We start from the raw sequence: 19,507 nt of genomic DNA on the forward strand, positions 1-19,507 counted from the left end.
CGGAGTCGCCTTAAAACTGCCCCTTCATTTGTGGAACAACACCAACACGCACGCCACATATAAGAGGAGGAGCTCGGCCAATAATTTATTTATTTTGTTCTTAATTTTTTTTTGTATTGTTTTTTATATGTTTGTATACTTATGATACATACACTAGGCAGGAATGTCTTATAAGTTTTACTACAGTTTTGGTCTGCATATTTCATAAAAGGTCGTTGAAAAATGTATGTAACTTGGGAATCTAAATTTAAAACAATCGCCATCTATCCCGAACTCTAAAAGATTACTAACTTTTCAGAAGTTTCGACAACACCCCCAGTAATAGGTGCTTGTGAAATTATACTCATATACGGATTTGTAGTGAATTTTCCACTCCTAGGAAAATATCAAATTTTGTTTGCCAGATCGTAAGCCAAAGACAATCGAAGCGAATTGAGATAGTTTTTCGGAACCCAGAATCTTCCATATTAAGCCACAGCATTTCATCTCGAATACTCCTCTCCGTATGTATGTGTGTATAAATGCACCAGTGCTACATTGAGAAGCAACATAATCAATATTGGGCATGTTGCACGTTTCACAATGGCACGAGCAAATTGCAATAGCCACAACCATGTAGGGATGACCACACACTCACACACACGCACACGTATTTGTATGCCCCAAATGCTATAGCTTCACATTTGCTTCCATACGCACCGGAAATCGATAACCAAACGGAAATCAAATGAATGGCTAAATGAGAAAATTACAAGCAGATGAAAAGCGATCGATTATCGGGGAGCGGGGTAGCAGTTAAAAGGGTACAGTTAGTGGGGAGGTGGGTGCGTCTGTGTGATGGCTGAAAGCGGGCTTAGCTGTTCTGGCTACATGCACTTGCTGCAAGCACGAATGCACTCGCCACACGTGCCACGGCGCTAATGCGTGAATTGAGCAACACAGCGTAAATGCTTTTAATTTTATTTCTGCTAGCGTTGCCAATATATTTCCTTCAATTGCTTTCCATTTTTTTCGTTCGATTTGTGCGAAAATTGTGAGGAAAAACAAAAACCGCTGCTGAATTGAACAAAATTTCCTGGAAAATAGACTCAATCAATAGTCCCGGCTTAGTTGTTCGTTTCAATTACTGCAGTGGCGAGAGCTGAATGTTGGTCAGTTAGTTTGTTGTGGGTTTGTATGTTTTGCTTGAGAAAATTGCAGCTGCATAATTTTGAGTAAACTGCTTTCACACAAAGCACAGCTGCTATTCAATTCACTAATGCAGCTTGTAATTGAAAATTGGACGAAATTAGTTGGTTTTCTGCTGCCAAGTTTTGAAAGCAATTTTGAACGTAATTTTGCTGAACATTTTTGATTTGTTTATTTGCTGCAATTTTCGATTAGTCCATTTGTATTCTGCTGTAGTCCATTTATTTTTTTTGCTGATTGAGTTGAACTAGTGAGATAAGCGTTTTTACACAAGATATTTTTTTTACCACTTGCATAAATTATCGGATATTTTGAGCAGTTTTGACTATTTTACTTCTGTCCATTTGGCGTATTTTAATTAAATAAAAGTTTAATAAAAGTTTTAATCAAAGTTTACGTTATAATAAAACCATATTTATATTAATCGTTTTTTCAAATTCTCCGAAAATATTTTGAAAATGGCTTGTTGACTAGTTTTAACAACTTATTTATTTCCCAATTTAATTTTAATAATTTTTCTACGAAAATATAGTTCACTCTCCTGTAAAAGTTACGAGTTTTGTGTAAACTCTTCCCAAAAAAAAATTTACAAATTTTATTCAAAATTTCACATAATTTGATCGTAATTTCTAAAAAAATTCTTAGTAACCAGTTTTATAGCCCATCGAATTCCATTCCAATAAAGTGCGAGCTAAAAGTGTCTACAAAATGCCTTTGATTTTGGGATTTTTTTTGTTGACGATGCTAGGCTTTTTCTTGCATAAAAAAATTGGAGCAAGTACTACTACGAAAAAAAGATTTTAACAAATTTTCGAGATATCTAATGGTACCGATATTAAAGGCACATTTCCAATCCTTTATAAAATAGCAAAGAAGTTTCTCTGTGTTTATTCTAGAAGCAGACCGATGCGAGTAAGTATCGAGTTAATTTTCAAGATATGTACGTTTGCCGAATAGATAGTTTCTTTAAATTTGTTTGGATTTTTTTATTACTCGTATCAGCGGTCACGTGCGTTTTCTCCCTATAACTTATAATATACTAGTTTTTTATATGGAAGAAAACACCCAACGGCGCCAGCAGAAAATTTTGTCAAAAACAAACGTAATTTTTGAGCCACTTTGAGTCATATTATTATAAAAAATTCAGCGGTCTAAAAAACTGCATGTTCAAATTTTTTCCTAAAAACTCTGTTTAAATTGTGTTAAATTTTGATGAAAATTTTGTAGAACTTTTCAAAACAAAGAATTTTATGACTGCAAGACATTCGATTGTTTCTATTGTAAGATACACAGGCAGGCCAACTTCAAATGGTTTGAAGGCTAATAATGAATTGAGGGATCGAATTAGAATTTTGTGTGTTTTCTAATGAGAGAAAAATCATTAAGATGGCGTATAAACTTTGATTCTAAAGGGTGGTTAAGTTTCAAGGGCCGGTGTTGATTTTGAATAAAATACAATTGTTTTAGGAAATTATTGGCATTTCTCTTTATTATGATAATATTGGTATGGCTCGATTACGTATGGAACAAAATATCGGCCAAATGGCCGCCACGGCCTTGCCGGCACACCTCCATCAGACGGACCAAATTTTCGATGACGCTTAGGCATAATTGAGGTTCTATGCCGTTAATGTGCCGAATTACCTCATCCTTTAGCTCTTGAATTGTTGATGGCTTATCGACGTACACCTTTTCTTTCAAATAACTCCAAAGAAAGAAGTCCGACGGTGTCGTTGTCGTTTAGGTGTGGTTCACATTCAACATTGGCCCTTGAAATTTACCCACCCTTTATTATGAATTCATAGGTTTTGCCTTCAATACTTTTCAACTAAACTGTTCTTTTATGTACGATTATCGGGCCAAATTGAGCTCAGTTTAGTTGGTGGTAGATTTTCTACATCATATCTGCCAAAATGTATGTCACGAAATGTTTGAACTGTGAAACTGTCACAAAAAAACAAAGCTATAAAAGAAACTCGAACTTGGAAGTGTCTATGTAAAAAATCTATACAATTATTGAATTTCAAAAAATTCTAAATGGAAAAAAAACATTTTTTTTTGATATCATGTGTTTTATTAGTACACTAAAAAGCAAGTCGTTTAAAATTGAAAAGAAAAACATTATTTTAATAAATTTATTAATTTAAAAACTTCTCCAATTAGTTTTCGCTTCCACAATAATTTAATTAAATTTAAATTTAAGGCTGTAAATAAATGTTTGAGCTACTCTTTATCTTTAAATTCTCTTATCTTCATACCCTCGTACTCCCCTCATTCTAAACTTTCCCCCACCTGGTTAAAGGAAAAGCAAAAAAGAAAGTCATAACTTACCAAAACAGCTGCTGCTGATTACAGCAATATTGTTTTCCCATAAAATCTAATGCGATTTCTTCAAACATTAATCAAATTATCGCAGCCATTTACGCAGAAAATTCACACTTAATTGCATAAAAATGCTCGTACATACCTACAAAGAGAGAAGAGCCGGAGAAAAGAGTAAAAATTAATATAAAACTGTGTGGCAATAAAATAAGACGAATATATTTAATATGTAAATTTGTTTATGATATCCATGGCCAGGCACACAGCACAAACCACTCTTGTTAATATGCATACATATATAATATTTATACAATAATTAAATCATGTCGTGGGCTGCGCTGTAAAACCTCGGCTGGCAATTGGTCAAGCTTATCAGCAGTGATGCAAATCAAGCGCCAGGAAATGCCTGTCCATCAAATTTGATTGACTCTAAAGTGGCGGCCAAAATATTATAGTAGCAGCGCGTTTTACTATTTATTAATTTTTCGCGCTTCTAATATTTATAAATTTTTTTATTGTTTATTAATTTTACTTATTTTAAAATTGTAGTCAGAATTTTGAGAAAAATCTAGGTATGCAGTTTTATAGATAATTGAATTTTTTTCGGACGCGGTCTTATATGGTTTTATATGGAGGGAAACACCCAACACTATAAGCAGAAAAAAACCAAGTTTTGAAACTTGAAACTTGCACTTTATTACAATATAATAAAATTCAATGATCTATAAAACTGCATATATGGATTTTTTCTAAAAATTTCATTACCCAAATTTTTCTAAAAATTCTGAGTAAAAAGTTGGAAATTTTAATGAACATTTACCGCATTTTTACAAATTCATACAAGTTTCGAAACTTTGCTTTATATGGTGGCTGTTGTAGTACGAACTATATTTTTATAAAAAAAAAAACAAATAGTCCAAACTTATCAATATGTGGGGTACCCTTCCTTTTGACGCTGGCGGTATATTTCAAAATTATCCAACTAATTTTAATTAGCCACCACTGTTAACATATTACATATATGCAAATTAAATACACGTAAATACTTATTGGTTATAAAAGTCATTAGAAATATTCAATTCTAAAAATTTGGGAAACTAGTAATCGTCAGCTTCCTCTAATCCCATAGTGGTTTAATTGAAATAATTCATTTTATAATTTGAAAATTAAATTCTCTAATTACTAGCTATTTTCCTTAGGTAGGGAGTTTAGATAACCTAATGCAAAGAATAATACTTAAGATCAGAGATGGAAATTTCATAGGCAGATATACGTGAACAAAATTTTTTTCTTGTAACTTGCTTTCATATCTAATTTATACAGAAGTTTCGGAGAATTAAGGAGAACAAGCCGCCGAAGGTGAATTATCCTTCAACAAAACAATGCGAGCTCTCAGGTATCGGCTCACACGAGATATTTAATTTTCGAGCGCTCAAAAGATCGAATTAAAGGTGCATCCGTCTTTCAGCCCTGTTTTGGTACTGATTGATTTAAATAAATATAAATGCAAGGTAAAAGTTTTTCAACGCCTCAAGAAGCTTCTAAATAGCTGATTTTGGAGTTATCCACTTCGGAGTGGCAAGAGTGCTTTGAAAAAGAGTTCAAGCGAATTCTAAGTTGTATTGACTTGTAAGAAGAATATTTTGAAAAACAATAAATGCATTTTCATTATTAATTGCCTATGTTTTATTTATTGGGCGCAAAGTATAAAAGGCAACCACGTATGTTAATACAATTATGATTACTTGAGCAGAAATTGTAGAAATGCTTGACTACATCAGCCATACCCCGCCATAAGTAAGACTTTAGTGTTCCTTTTTTCAAGTGATTCTATCGGGTTGGCAACTAAGTAATTGCACATTTCACTCATAGATGGATGCAGTTCAATTTTTAGGTGTGCAGACGTAGTACAAATGTAAAAAACATTTTGTTATTTGATAGTTGGCAATTCAGCTGTCAATCAGAAAAAAAAGTTTTTTGATCGGTTGCGCAGTTTTCGTTTGGCGTTCGTTGAAAAATGGAAAATCAAAAGGAACATTTTCGTCATATTTTGCTTTTTTATTTCCGCAAAGGGAAAACCGTATCGCAAGCTCGTAAAAAGTTATGTGCTGTTTATGGCGCCAGCCTTAAAAGACCGGCAGTATCGGCCAAACTTCGTTCTGGTGATTTTTCACTCAAAGTTGAAAAACGCTCTGGTCGTCGAATTGAAGTTGATCAAAGCAATAATCGATTCGGATCGTCACAGTACAACACGTGAGATTGCAGAGCAATCACTTAAAACAAGTTGGCTATGTTCAAAAACTCGATTCATGGGTTCTTCATGAACTGCAAGAAACGCATTTAACGCAACGCATTAACAGCTGCAATTTGCTAAAGAAACGTAACGAAAGTGATCCCTTTTTAAAACGACAACAATATCAAGCGGAAAAGATCGTGCAGCAGGCCAGGTGAACCAACTCAAACAACATCAAAAGCTAATATTCATCAAAAGAAGGTTTTGCTATCAGTTTGGGCGGATTACAAAGGAATTGTCTACTACCGAACGATCAATTGAACAACTAACGAAAATAAACAATGCAGTTGAAGAAAAGCGGCCCGAATTGACAAATCGAAAAAGTATTGTGTTCCATCATGACAATGCAAGGCCACACACATCTTTTGCCACTTGAGGAAAATTATTGGTTGCGATGTTTTGTCATATCCACCGTTTAATCCTGACCTTGCACCATCTGATTACTTTTACTTTTTGTTTCGATCTTTACAAAACTCCTTTAATGGTAAAAATTTCAATAATGATGATGATTTCAAATCGTACATGATTCAGTTGTTAGCTAATAAAAACCAGAAGTTTTATAAACGTGGAATTATGATGCTGCCTGAAAGATGGCAAATGGGCTATACATTACAAAATAAAGTTATTTATTTCCATGAAGAAATTGTCTATGATTTTCTTAATAAAGTCTGCAATTACTTAGTTGCCAACCCAATAGATCTAACTGTTATAGGAGCAGCTTCTGATTTCATAGCACAATTTCTGTGTTCTGACTTCTGCAAGTGGATTTGTGGTTTCCTTGATAATATCTGCTTACTAAGATATATGGTCTGAAATAGGGTGAAGCTCTATGCTCTGATGGGAGATAATTGAAATGGTGATGAGGATAAAATACTTGTTTCATAACTATTCTAAAAAAGATAGGTCTCGATGCGGTACAACTAAGAGAAACCTCACAGACAGAGCCATAAGAAGACGAACCTATAGCATGTAGTTGACTTCAAGCATGGTGGACCCAGATGTGGGTGCAAAGAACTGGTCCATTTCATGGACGTCGGGAGAAGAGTCTCCCCAGAAGAGGAGGCCGAATTGTTTTAGTGACCACACCACTTGACGCAGTAGACGACGGTCGCTGTAAATGCAAAGGCATTGGAACCTTACCTCACCTATCAAATAAAAAAAATTGTGCTCAGAGTCTGTACCAGGAAATTGGGTTTTCTGACAGAAGAAAGAGACAAAGATGTTCATGCTAACTAACTCTCTGTAAACTAGGGACGGGAGATGTTTACTTATACGCCGAGTTAAAGACAATTCATTGGCCTAATTATTTCCAAATAGTGGCAAACAAAATAATGTCACAACATATCTTTCCGTTTGTAAATATAGAAGTGCGCGTAAAAGGCTAAGCTGTTCCTGTTCACCTTTAGCTCGAAGCAAACGAAATGATAAATGGACAAAAGACAAACATCAAGAAAAATCTTCTCACTTTGTACAGGTGGACATGTAGAGTAACAGGGTATAAAATCCTTTCAGAAATTGCTTTTTTTTTTAAAGAAAAAATTATCCCTTCAATTATGTTATCTGCATGCAACCTAAAATCAGTATCTGAAATAGCATAAAACGAAGTGAAATGGAGTGTAGTTAGGTATAATTATAGATCATTTAAATAAAAGCGGCCAGCGGCGGGAGCGGCTATTAAAATGTAAACGAATTGTAAAAATGGTAATCGCAGGATAATAGGCGCGGCAGCGAGAGCAAAACAAAAGGATCTGTTAACAAAACAAACAAAAATTAAAAAACGTCTGCTGTACGTGAGCTCTGTGCGAGAAGCAGGAAAGCGAAAAAGGAAGTACGACGACATTGAAGAATAGTGAATGATGTTGAACGACATGGGACATTGCAGCCGATGGCCTAACAACAAGAAAACCACAAAATGGACAATGGGGCAGAAATAAATTGGACGAATGAATGCAAGCCTGTAGTGCGATTGTAGGCAGTGAAAGAAGAGGCAGAAAGTGGAGCAAACAAAATTTGCTATGTACCAAAAAAGAAACTAAAAACAAAAAAATCATCCGACAGGAAAAAGCAAATTGAATTTGGAATGAAATAAAATCAATAAAAAAATATGGATTGAAAATGGAAACAGTAAAAAATTAGCGGTGATGCTGACAAAAACATATTAAATATACGAAAAATGTATAGGAGTAGTGAATAGCAAACAGTTAAATGAAGTAGACGAAGGAAATAAAAGGGCAAACAAGAAAGAGAGAAAAATAAAAAATTGAACAAAAAACCAAAAATGGGAATAGGTAGAACGAACCAACAACAAAGAAAAACTGTGATGGCTGTGAGCACCAGGAGCAGGAGATATAGTACAAGCGCATACAAAGCCGGTGTAGGATGATAAAAGTGTGCTAAGAAAAGGAAAAAACAAAGAAACCAAAAATAGGCACCCGACAAAGAAACCTTCGTACCGGACATGTTAAAGTGTACCAAAGCGACAATATTGGCAGTTGTGACCAAAGCTGCAAATGGAGAACGGCACAGGTAGAACACGTGTTGGAAAATTCAATAAAAAAAAGAGAAAACAAAACTGAACATTTACAAAGTTGTACTGCAGCAAGCAGAAAAATATGTAGGCTACCTTCAGTTCGTGTCCTCAGCGCATATAAACCATGATATCCTACTGCAAGCTAAGACCCGGGACACATTGGAATGCCATACGAAACAAGGCAAAGGCAAATAACAGAAGCGGCTTTAATGGGTGCGAGAGAGTGCGCGCATACAACGAATTAAATCGCTCGTTAGTTTAAACAGCGGAAAAAGGGTGACGGAGCAAACAGAACGAGACCGCTTAAAGCGCGCTGTGTGCGAAGTCCACTCAATGAAGCTTATTTAAAATGCAAACCAGCGGACATGAGCAACAAATAACAGATACTCGCAAAGGGATGAGCTGAGTTTCAAATGTACAACTGCGAATATAGCTGGAGAGAAATTATAAATAAAAAAGTTAACTGCTACTGGCTTCAGTCTTAAATATTGGGAAGTTATAGCGAGTATTACGAGCCTTCGAGCAAATTTATATTGAGCAAAGAATTGCTGCGGATAGGAGAGCGCAGTGAAAAGTTATATGTCAAGCATTTAATGAGCAAAAGTAAAACAGAAATAAATACAGTGTATCAGCAACATTTGCTAGGTACTTTGGTAATTGAAAGTTGAATCGGTATTCTTAAATTTTGCACTCTTTTGATGGAAAAATTCCATTTTTTAAAGCTTTGTTCAATTTCAAATTGTCATTTCTATTAATGACATACATGGATTTAAAAAAACGGATGGTTTTTATAGACGGAAGGAGTTCTTATTGAAGAAATTTAACTTTTTGTTAGGCAAATAATATAAAATTTGGATAAATTATCTCCCAATAAGATAACGATCTCAAACACACTTTTCGCCTTGCTAATGCAGTTTTTTAAAGTGACAAGCTGCAGCAGCAGCGAAATGCTTAATTGGCCTGTCTAGTCGACAGACTTTAACGATGATAGAGCATTTGTGGTCAAAATAGGACTCCAAACCTCCAAAAATTCAGTTGGTACCACTTTCTACAGACATAAGACATCAATGGGTTAACATCTCGCCGGAGTTGAAATTTAAGTTAAATCAATGAGTTAAAATCTCGTTAAATTCTACAAAATCCATATTGAAGCATGACAAAACGTATGCGAGAAGTAATTCGAAACAAAGGAGGACACACTAACTACTAAACTTAGTTTTAACTGAAGGCTTTTTTGTTGACGCTGCGTTTTTATATCATTTAATATTTTTTTTTAATTTAAGCTTTCATGAAAAAGAAACAATTAACTAAACATAAAAAAAATTACAATATTAAAATTTTAAAACGAGAAAAATAAATAAAAAAAGAAAAATTACAAATAGAAAATTAAAATTAAAATTAATGAACATACATAAAGAACACAAAAAATAAAAACAAAAACTAATTAAGAAAACAAAAATAAAAAAAGAAATAAAAAAAAACTTAAAAAATAAGCATAAAAAAATGCATTAGAATATATAAAAAATAAAACTAAAAACAATTAAAAGGAGAAAATTTAAAAAATTTTTAAATAAGGAACCAAAAAAAAACAAGAAAGAAATAAACATAAAAAAATAAAAAATTAAGAAAAGGAAAATAGAAAAAAATTAAAGAAAACCTAAACAAAAAAAAATGAAAAGAATTAAAAAACAAATTGAAACAAAGAATAAACAAATTTGAACAACAAAAACAAATAGAAAAAAAAATTATAAAATCAAAAAATATGGCTATTTGTACTAATTTATGTCTAAATTTAATGCCACTGATATGGAAAATATGAGAAATTCGTATTTGCTACCTGGCGCAAATGAAGATAGTTGTTTTTGAAACAAAAGTAAATAAAATAATAATTTTTCAAAATTTATAAAAAAATTATTTATAAAAAATTTATAAAAAATTATTTATACAAAATTTATCAAAAAATGAATACTTTACAAACAAAAATGAGTATTTTGTTCTCTAATATGTTTCCTAGCGTAAATAAAGATAGTGGTTTTTGAAAAAAGAGAAATAATACAATAATAATAAAAGAAAAAATAATTATTTGACAATCAAAATAAAACACTTCAATTCAAAAGATATTAAAAAAAAAAATTAAGAAAATAGTTAAATGCTAAAAAAGGATTGAGTATTGATACATAATTATAGCAAAGCTTGTATCGACATTTGCACCTAACAGATTATTTATTTTTTTTTTTTTTTATTTAAAAATTGGAAAAGTAATGACTTACAATCACAATGAATTAAATAAGCATTAGTGGCTAGGCCATCAGCTTAAAACGGATTATTATTACTATTGTAATTAGGAAATTTAGCACTGCGACCTGAAAGATTTATTGCTAGCAGAATATTTCTCCAAGTCCAACTTCTTCAATACATTTTAGTATTTGTAGTATTTTATTGAGATTTATTTCCTTCTCTGAGTTTTATTTCTCTCCGTCTAATCGAAGGTTAAATACAATTTCATGCACAAGTGGCACAAAATTAATCACCCTATCGGTAGAAATATAAATTTTGCAAATGACTTTGCTTATCAACCAAATTGACACTTCTGAATGCAGCTGCAGTATACAAACAGACAAGCAATGATTTGCGTAAAGGGCAAAATAAAAATTTCCATCACTAAAATACTTATTTTCTATTTAGTAAAAAATTTATTCCAAACTAAGTTGAATAATTTTGCGCCACCTTGTGCTTACGTGTAAATGGAAAAATAGCAGTACAAAGGTTTTAATGCACATTTTATATATTTTAGTATATACACAAATTATATAAAAAATATATAAGGGAGAATGGGGAGTTGTGAGACGGGTTTTGTTTTTGGACCCGTATTACTCAAAATCTTAATATTCTGCATATGTCAACGATGGAATCTTTAGTCAATGAATACTGGAAGCTATTGGTATGGCCTATTTAACAAAACTACAATTTTCCTTAAAATTAAAATTGTATATAATAATATAAAATATAATACCAAATACAAAAATGTGGGGAGTTGTGAGACACCATGGTTTAAATCAATAAAAATTACTTATTTTAGTTGTTAGTTCTTTATTAAGATGAAAAATGATTTATCTATATCGTATGCCCGACCAACAGATCGTATTGCCTTTTTCTCAACCAAAATTTCCTTGATTGCAACCAATAATATATTTGCATCGATCGTTGTTTTACTTGACTCACTCACATACCTATGACGCAGCATGATAAATGAGAAATCTACGAAAAAGCGGAAAAACAATAAAAACTCAAATTTAACCAAAACTTTCATGATATATATACAAACAATGTATGAATATTGCGAGGTACTTATGAAAGATGCGTTAAAACGTCGAAAAAAACGGTGTCTCACAACTCCCCACATTTGTTGTCTTACAACTCCCCAAATCGTTTTTTTTTATAAATGGCTGCGTAGTCATAAACACATCGAACGTTCATGCCCAAGTGAATGTGTAAATTCAAAGCTAATAGGACAATTATTAATTTGTATATATTAACATTTGCAATTTGCTTCAACAACTGATCGAATGTATCGCAAAACAAATGATGAAAAAAACTTACCGAGAAATTTCAAAACACAGTAACTGGAAAGACGCGTCGAATGCGTGTAAATATGACCAATGCTAGCTGAAAAGTGAGATCGCATCGAGAACACTTGTTGACACTTAAAATCGAATATAACCAAATGAATAATGCCGAAAGGTAACAATGTCTCACAACTCCCTGTGTCTCACAACTCCCCATTTTCCCCTGTAATATTAAATCAAATATATTAAAAAAATTTATATCTCGCACCTTTCTTACATCCCTAAACAATACGAATTCAGTATTTATCCTTTTCTTCTCGGATCTTGGCAAACATATTTTCTATTAAAACAAATTTCTATTACGATTAATGTTAAAGATGAGACTTGTTTTCTTCGAGTGAAAAAAGACATTTTATTGTAACTTTTTTCGACCCATAAAATCCCATGTGAGTCAACAGTCCCACATAGTGCTTAAAAAATTTTATTTGCAGCATACGTACGAATAAAGCAAACCCGCCTTAATGCACAAGGACAACAGATAAACCAAACGCAGCTATAAAAAACTCAGTCACAGCCATGACTGAAAAGTTTTCGCCGCATTGCCTGCTGGTGTCATAAATCACTCTGGCCTACGACAATAACAGCGTAACAAAATGCAATCAGGTGGCAAGTTTCACTGTACGAGAGAAGGAACCGAAATGCAAACGAAAAAAAATCAAAATGAAAAAGTGTTCTACAAAAATATTGGTTTCGCGGCACAAATGTCCCATAAATTCTGTGATGACTAACCCTAACTCAAGCGCAGAATGTTGGGCTAACGACTGACTGTGGAAGTTTGTTAACCAAGCGGGAGCTTCTCTTAATAATTTTTTTCACATTTTTTTATTTTTGAGTGCAACAAAAAATGTATTTGTACGCCGCTTTGGGATTTGGAAATATAGATTGGAAAGGTTAAAGGGTGTGTGTTAAATTAAATTTGTTTAGCTTCATTTCTGTTGTTATTTACTTTCGCTGACTGTTTGTTTGACATTGATTTCTTGTTTAATTTAGATGAACTCCTATTGCATGCTGTTTTTCTTTCGTTTGTATTTGTTTTTTATATATATATTTTTTTATATTTATGCTATGCAGTTGGAAGAAAGAAGAGTTGAATTTCATCTCAGAAAAAAAGAAGAAAAGATATAAGAAGTGCTAGACCAGAACTACAATCGGTGGAAAACCTATTACTTCGATAAAGAAGCTACTATTGAACTACCACTTGGAACAATCTGATGGAATCCATACGGATATACGATTTCCCCCAATAGGGATGGATAGCAAAAAAAAGTCAAACATTTCAAAAAATATTGGTCAATGTTTCACGACAGGTGTCTCATCGTATATTAAAAATTGCGGCTTTCATACAAATCCCCAGGTAGACAGAGACTTATCCGAATAACGCAAATATGCCAGCACTCGCTCTTTGTGAACCAAAGGAAATGTAATAATGAAATCGGCAAAAGGAATTAACATCACTTTTTCACAGTTACAACAAACTTAAATTTAATATTTTTCTGTAAGTAAGTTTTCCTTTAGGAATTGAATGAAAGTCGCATAGCGTAAGATCCAGCGAATTGGGCGGATGGCTTTACTTGACTTTAAACCTCTTGGCAGATAACACGAAATTAGCCGATAAATTATTTATCTTTTGTTATAATTTTTTACAAAACAAAATAGGAATGCAGGCAAAGCTTATTTGGCTATACCAATTCTCTTACAGAAGGAACAGGTACTGGAGTAGAAAAAGAAAGCTTCACACCAAGTTTCTTGCGTTTGCTGAACATGTAAAAGGTCTTTCAAAATTGACACCTAGATGGCAGTACTGCATAATTCCTAGACGGCAATTTTTTTATGCCATTTTGATATTTGTCAAGTAGCCAGATATACAATTTTACGCCAAAGAACAACGCCTTAAACTAATTAAAACTTATTATGTAATTTTATAAATTTTGAATTTAATTATAAATTCTCTAAAAATAATCGTTCGAATGAGTCGACAATTCAACGGTTGGTGAAACAATTTCAAGAAACTGGTTCTGACAGACTAGGTGGGGGTTTTTCGAAAAGTAAACTCTATGTGAATATGCCAACAATGATTTCAGGGCTGAAACACAACATTTGGATAGAGATAGAGATTGCTGAACTCAATGCTATAATTTCTGAGCAAATCCTTAAAAATTTTAATTCTCGTATGACAGCCTGTAGACAGCCTGATGATGGTAATGTAAATGATGTAATGTTTGACATATAAATATTATAAGTCGTACTTTTAACAAAAATAGTGAAACATGAAAGAATATAAATATTTACATATTGGTATTTAAAAAAAAACATTTAGGCGCGTCTTTTCAAAGACACTTTACTATTTCTGGAGCAACATCTGTCTCGTTATTTAATATATACTCCCCATATTTTAGATTTTTTTAAATAATTTTAATAAAGTAAGACCTGGGCGAACGATTTTTGCTGACATTATTTCAAATGTTGATACTCGTATTAAATAAATGATTTTGGATTTTGCTTTACAAAGGGTGAAAACTATATTTTAAATAACACAATTTATTAAATTTAGTTCTAAAAAAGTAGTTTAGTATTTAACTTAAAAACAAAAACCAAAGTTTAACTGTAATATTTATTTCTACCAAAACAATATACATACAAGATGGCATACAATTAATCATCTAATATGTTGGGTTAGGTTTTTGTGGCAGTCGGCTTAAAATAGCCAACTCACTTAGACCATGCAGATCCGTTGTAGTATCACGGTGTAACATTCAGTGTTTATCCGTCATTGGAACCATTTAGGCCCCCCTAATGAAATGTGGGATAGGTTTTCTCCTAACTCCGGATAGTTCCGTAAGATAATGAAAATGGTATATTATTTTCCTAACAACCGTGCTCTACTCTTAGCTGAGGCTGGACAATTACAGAGGAAGTGTTCTACAGTTTCTTCTTCTTTCTCGCCTCTACAACTTCTGCAGTATTCAAGAGAAAATACTCCTAGCCTAGAAGAGTGCCTACGTAACAGCCAATGACAAGCAACTCTCCTGATCTTTTCTTATCTACCACATTTGCGGCCAAATTAGCTTGATTGTAACACACGTATTTTCTTCCCTCTCAAGCAGTGGAATTTTAGTACCCCTTCTGGCTAGCTCATCGGCCTTGTAATAGTCTTCAATATCTCTCTCCCAGAACCCATATAAGAATGTCCTTGAAAACGGTGCTAATATTATGTAGGGCTGGCAACCCTACCCAATATCCATTAATCGTGAATACGACGAACTGAAAACGAAAAGATATAAAATCTTCATCGAAGTTTTTTTTGTCGTATTTTTCCGTTTCCGGTGTCATATTTCTTATTTTCTTGACAATTTAAAAATAGGTGGCAACCTGCTTCACCCAAATAACGTTAAATTTCATTCGAACTTGTTAAATAATTATTTAAGCAAATATTTTATTTTGAAAATTAGGTGCCAACCCTACACAATATGCATTAATCGGAACTAAATCTTCGCCAAAGTTCTCGTCTGCCTTGAGAAGAATTTGTTTTCTGTTATGTTTTTTGAAACACCTTCATTCTTCTGAATAGTTGCCCAAAACAACGAAGGCTCTCTAAATGCCGATCTGTAGAGTAGGGCGCTAGCTTCACTGTCGTGTTGCAGAGACACTTGAAAAATTTCCTGCAGCGCATTTTACTCCGCTTTACGAGTACAACAAAAGAGGATGTCTATCAAGCAATAAATAACAAAAAAGTTACTGGTTAAAAATTAAAATTTCCATTTTGAAATTCGGAACTCTAGAATTAGATATTACAGGTTCTTAAACTTAGTTTCTACTTCTAAAACTCTACAAAAAACTGAAGGTTATTCAATTTCGGCTCATCATTTTCACAACATTGTTTATAAAAAAAATCGGATAAATATCAGGTCAGTCCATAAGTTCCTGCGTTTTTCAAAGGTGGTTTTAAAATTAATAAAAAAGATGTTTAAAGTATTTAATCATAATACTATATTTTTCTTCATTATTTACAATGTCTTCCCAACGTTAAGGCAAATTTTTAATTCCCTGCTCAAAAAATTGTTTGTCTTTGGAGCCAAAATACGCTTTGATATCCCTTTTCATAGCTTCTTTTGAGGAGTAGTTCTTGTTACTCATATGGGATTGAAGTCCACGGAAAAGGTGATAATCACAAGATGCAATATCCGGAGAGTAAGGTGGGTGCGGCATTAGCTCCTATCCGAGCTCGTTCGGCCTTCTCTAGGGGTCGGTTCTGGTGTTTCATCTTTATATAACTATTGGCGTTTGCGAACAGGATTATTGTAAAGGACCCATTTTTCATCACCAGTAACGATACGGTTCAAAAAACTTTCATTTTCGAGCCCTTGCAGCAGCTGAAAACCCACATTCATTTTCTGCTGAAGGTTGGCGACGGAAAGTCTATGCGGTACCCATTTTCCCAGCTTTGAAACCTTTCCCAACTGAACCAGGGGCCTGTGAACTGTTCCATGCGATGAATTTAACCTCTGAGCTATCATATCGACTGTCAAATTTGGCTCAGCTTCCACGAGTTCGAGCAAGGCGTCGGAGTTAAAGACTTCAGGAGGCCCAGCGCGCGGGGCATCGTCCACGTCGCAGTTACCACTTTGGAATTGTGAAAAACACTTTTGCGCAGCCCTTACAATCACGATATTCTCTCCGTGAACAGTGTTTATTTCTGCAGCAGCAGTTATTGCATGTTTAGAACTTTTATAAAAAACTACAAAATATGCCTCTTATACGCGTTCGAAGACTCTTTATTTTATTTTTTAACAACACTATCCGCGATTAAAATCACTTGCTGAATGCACAATATATCACAGAAAATATAAATAGTTCCGTTATATTCCGCGAATAATTTTTTGTATGGAAAAATCGTACAAAAGTGAAATTATGTGTAAAATACGCACGAACTTATGGACTGACCTGATAAAACATTAAATTATTTCAATAAATTTAATTGGGTATTCAAAGAATCAATTCACTTCAACTAATCTAAGTAAATATTTATCACTTTTTTCGTAGCAAAAGTCAGTCAACACAAAATGCGCTTCAAAAAGAGGAAGAAAAAAATGTAAGCCATAAAAAATTGCGGCATCAAGTGATTACTCAAGACTCAGTAGACAGTCAGGTTGTAACAATGAATAATTGAGCGCATGAACGGACGTGGCATTCCAACGTACGTACGAATATTTAAGAACATTTATATGCACGTGGTGGTATGGAGCTCACTTCCGCCCAGGCTCTGTGCGCGAAATATTATGCCACCACCGTTGCTGCCTGTCCAGCGCGGCACTACGTGAATTTTTCTTATTTTTTGTTTTGTACTGAAAACATGAAAAATTGAAAATTTAATTTCATTTTCAATATCGACTATCGAAAACAATTCTGCCAGCTTTGTACGCTGTGCGTTTGGCAAGTAGTTAAGTGGATTTAATGGCCTTGAAACGGATGGCAAAAAATCGCATAAATACATATTTGAACGGGACTTTTGAAAAATTAATAATAGGACTATGAATAAGTTCGTGCGGTTTTACAACAGATGGCGTAACTTGATTATTATTCCATCGATCCACATTTCCAAACATTCATTGGAGAACTACTGTCGTAAGGCACAAACGTCAGTATAAGTTTTTTATTTGAAGCGTAAACAACAATATTTTTACCACACTTGAAAATGTCGAATTTCGTGCCAAATAATGTGTTTTTGCGGGGAATTCTTCTTCATTATTTTAATATGAAGAAAAAAGCAGCCGAAAGTCATCGTATCTTGGTGGAAGTTTATGGTGAGCATGCTCTATCTGAGCGAACGTGCCAGAAGTGGTTTGCACGCTTTAAAAGTGGTGATTTTGGCTTGGAAGACGAAGAACGCGAGGGTGCGCCGCCAAAGTTCATGGATACCGAATTGGAGGAATTGCTCGATCAAGATCCGGCTCAAACGCAAGAAGAGGTTGCAAAAACTTTGGGAGTTGATCAATCAACCATTTCCAAACGTTTAAAAGCCATGGGAATGATCCGAAAGGTAGGCTATTGGGTGCCGTATGAATTGAAGCCAAGAGACGTTGAACGCCGTTTTATGGCATGCGAACAACTGCTTCAACGGCACAAAAGAAAGGGTTTTTTGCATCGAATTGTGACTGGCGATGAAAAGTGGGTCCATTACGACAATCCAAAACGTCGGGCAACGTATGGATACCCTGGCCATGCTTCAACATCGACGTCGGCGCAGAATATTCATGGCCTGAAGGTTATGCTGTGTATCTGGTGGGACCAGCTGGGTGTTGTGTATTATGAGCTACTGAAACCGAATGAAACGATTACGGGGGATGTCTACCGATGACAATTGATGCGTTTGAGCCGAGCACTGCGAGAAAAACGGCCGCAATACGCCGATAGACACGACAAAGTTATTTTGCAACATGACAATGCTCGGCCACATGTTGCACAAGTGGTCAAAACATACTTAGAAACGCTCAAATGGGATGTCCTACCCCACCCGCCGTATAGTCCAGACCTTGCGCCATCCGATTACTATCTCTTCCGATCGATGCAACATGGCCTGGCTGACCAGCACTTCCGTAATTACGATGAAGTCAAAAAATGGATCGATTCGTGGATTGCGGCAAAACCGACCGAATTTTTCACAAAGGGAATCCGTGAATTGCCAGAAAGATGGGAAAAAGTAGTAGTAAGCGATGGACAATATTTTGAATATTAAATTTGTAACCATTTTACGTCAATAAAGTTTCAAATTTCGAAAAAAACCGCACGAACTTATTCATAGTCCTATTATAAATAAAAAAAAAAAATTGTTTTTTAGGTTTTCTTTATTTTATGAAAAGCAAGTATTCGAGTACTTAAAAATGGCTGCAAATTGATTCAGAAATATCGCCTTTTGTCTTGTAATAAAATAATTTTGAGCTTTAAGGGCAGAGAGAGCAAAGTTTAAGGCAGAAGGGCAATTTGTGTAAGTGAACTGATTGAAAAAAAAGTTAGCAAATCATTTAACAAATCAATCAAAAGCTGCCACAAAACCACAACCTATTTTAGGAAGCGTTTAGCTGCTCTTATGTACATACGCGTGTGAGCGTATAAGTCCACCTCCTGTCGATTTGTGATTTCATTTCTGTGGCTTTTCCCCCTGCTTTCTGAAAGTTCCCCCCCGCTTTCTGAAAGTTAAATATTGCTATTTTTATTGTTATGAGTTTATTGATTTCCAAACAAACCTCACCCAAATTTGCTTATGTTTGTTTGAAAGTACTTGTGTGCACACAAAAGTTCGACTACCGTTCGCAATGCTTATCAGCAGTTAGGAAAAAGAGAAAATTGTGCTATCGTTGCTATTTGACGGCTCCCAAAAGAGAAATTACACAAAAGCAAAGCAGTTGCGTGGGTAGAAAATTCAACTGAAGTTTGCGCAAAGAAAATACGAAAATAAAAACAGCTACGCAAATAGACAAAATTTATTTTTATAAAAACAAATCAACTAATATAATCACGTCTATTGAAAGACACATACACATGTATGTCATA

This window comes from Anastrepha ludens, chromosome 2, assembly GCF_028408465.1.
Source record: "Anastrepha ludens isolate Willacy chromosome 2, idAnaLude1.1, whole genome shotgun sequence".
Taxonomy (NCBI): Eukaryota; Metazoa; Arthropoda; class Insecta; order Diptera; family Tephritidae; genus Anastrepha; species Anastrepha ludens.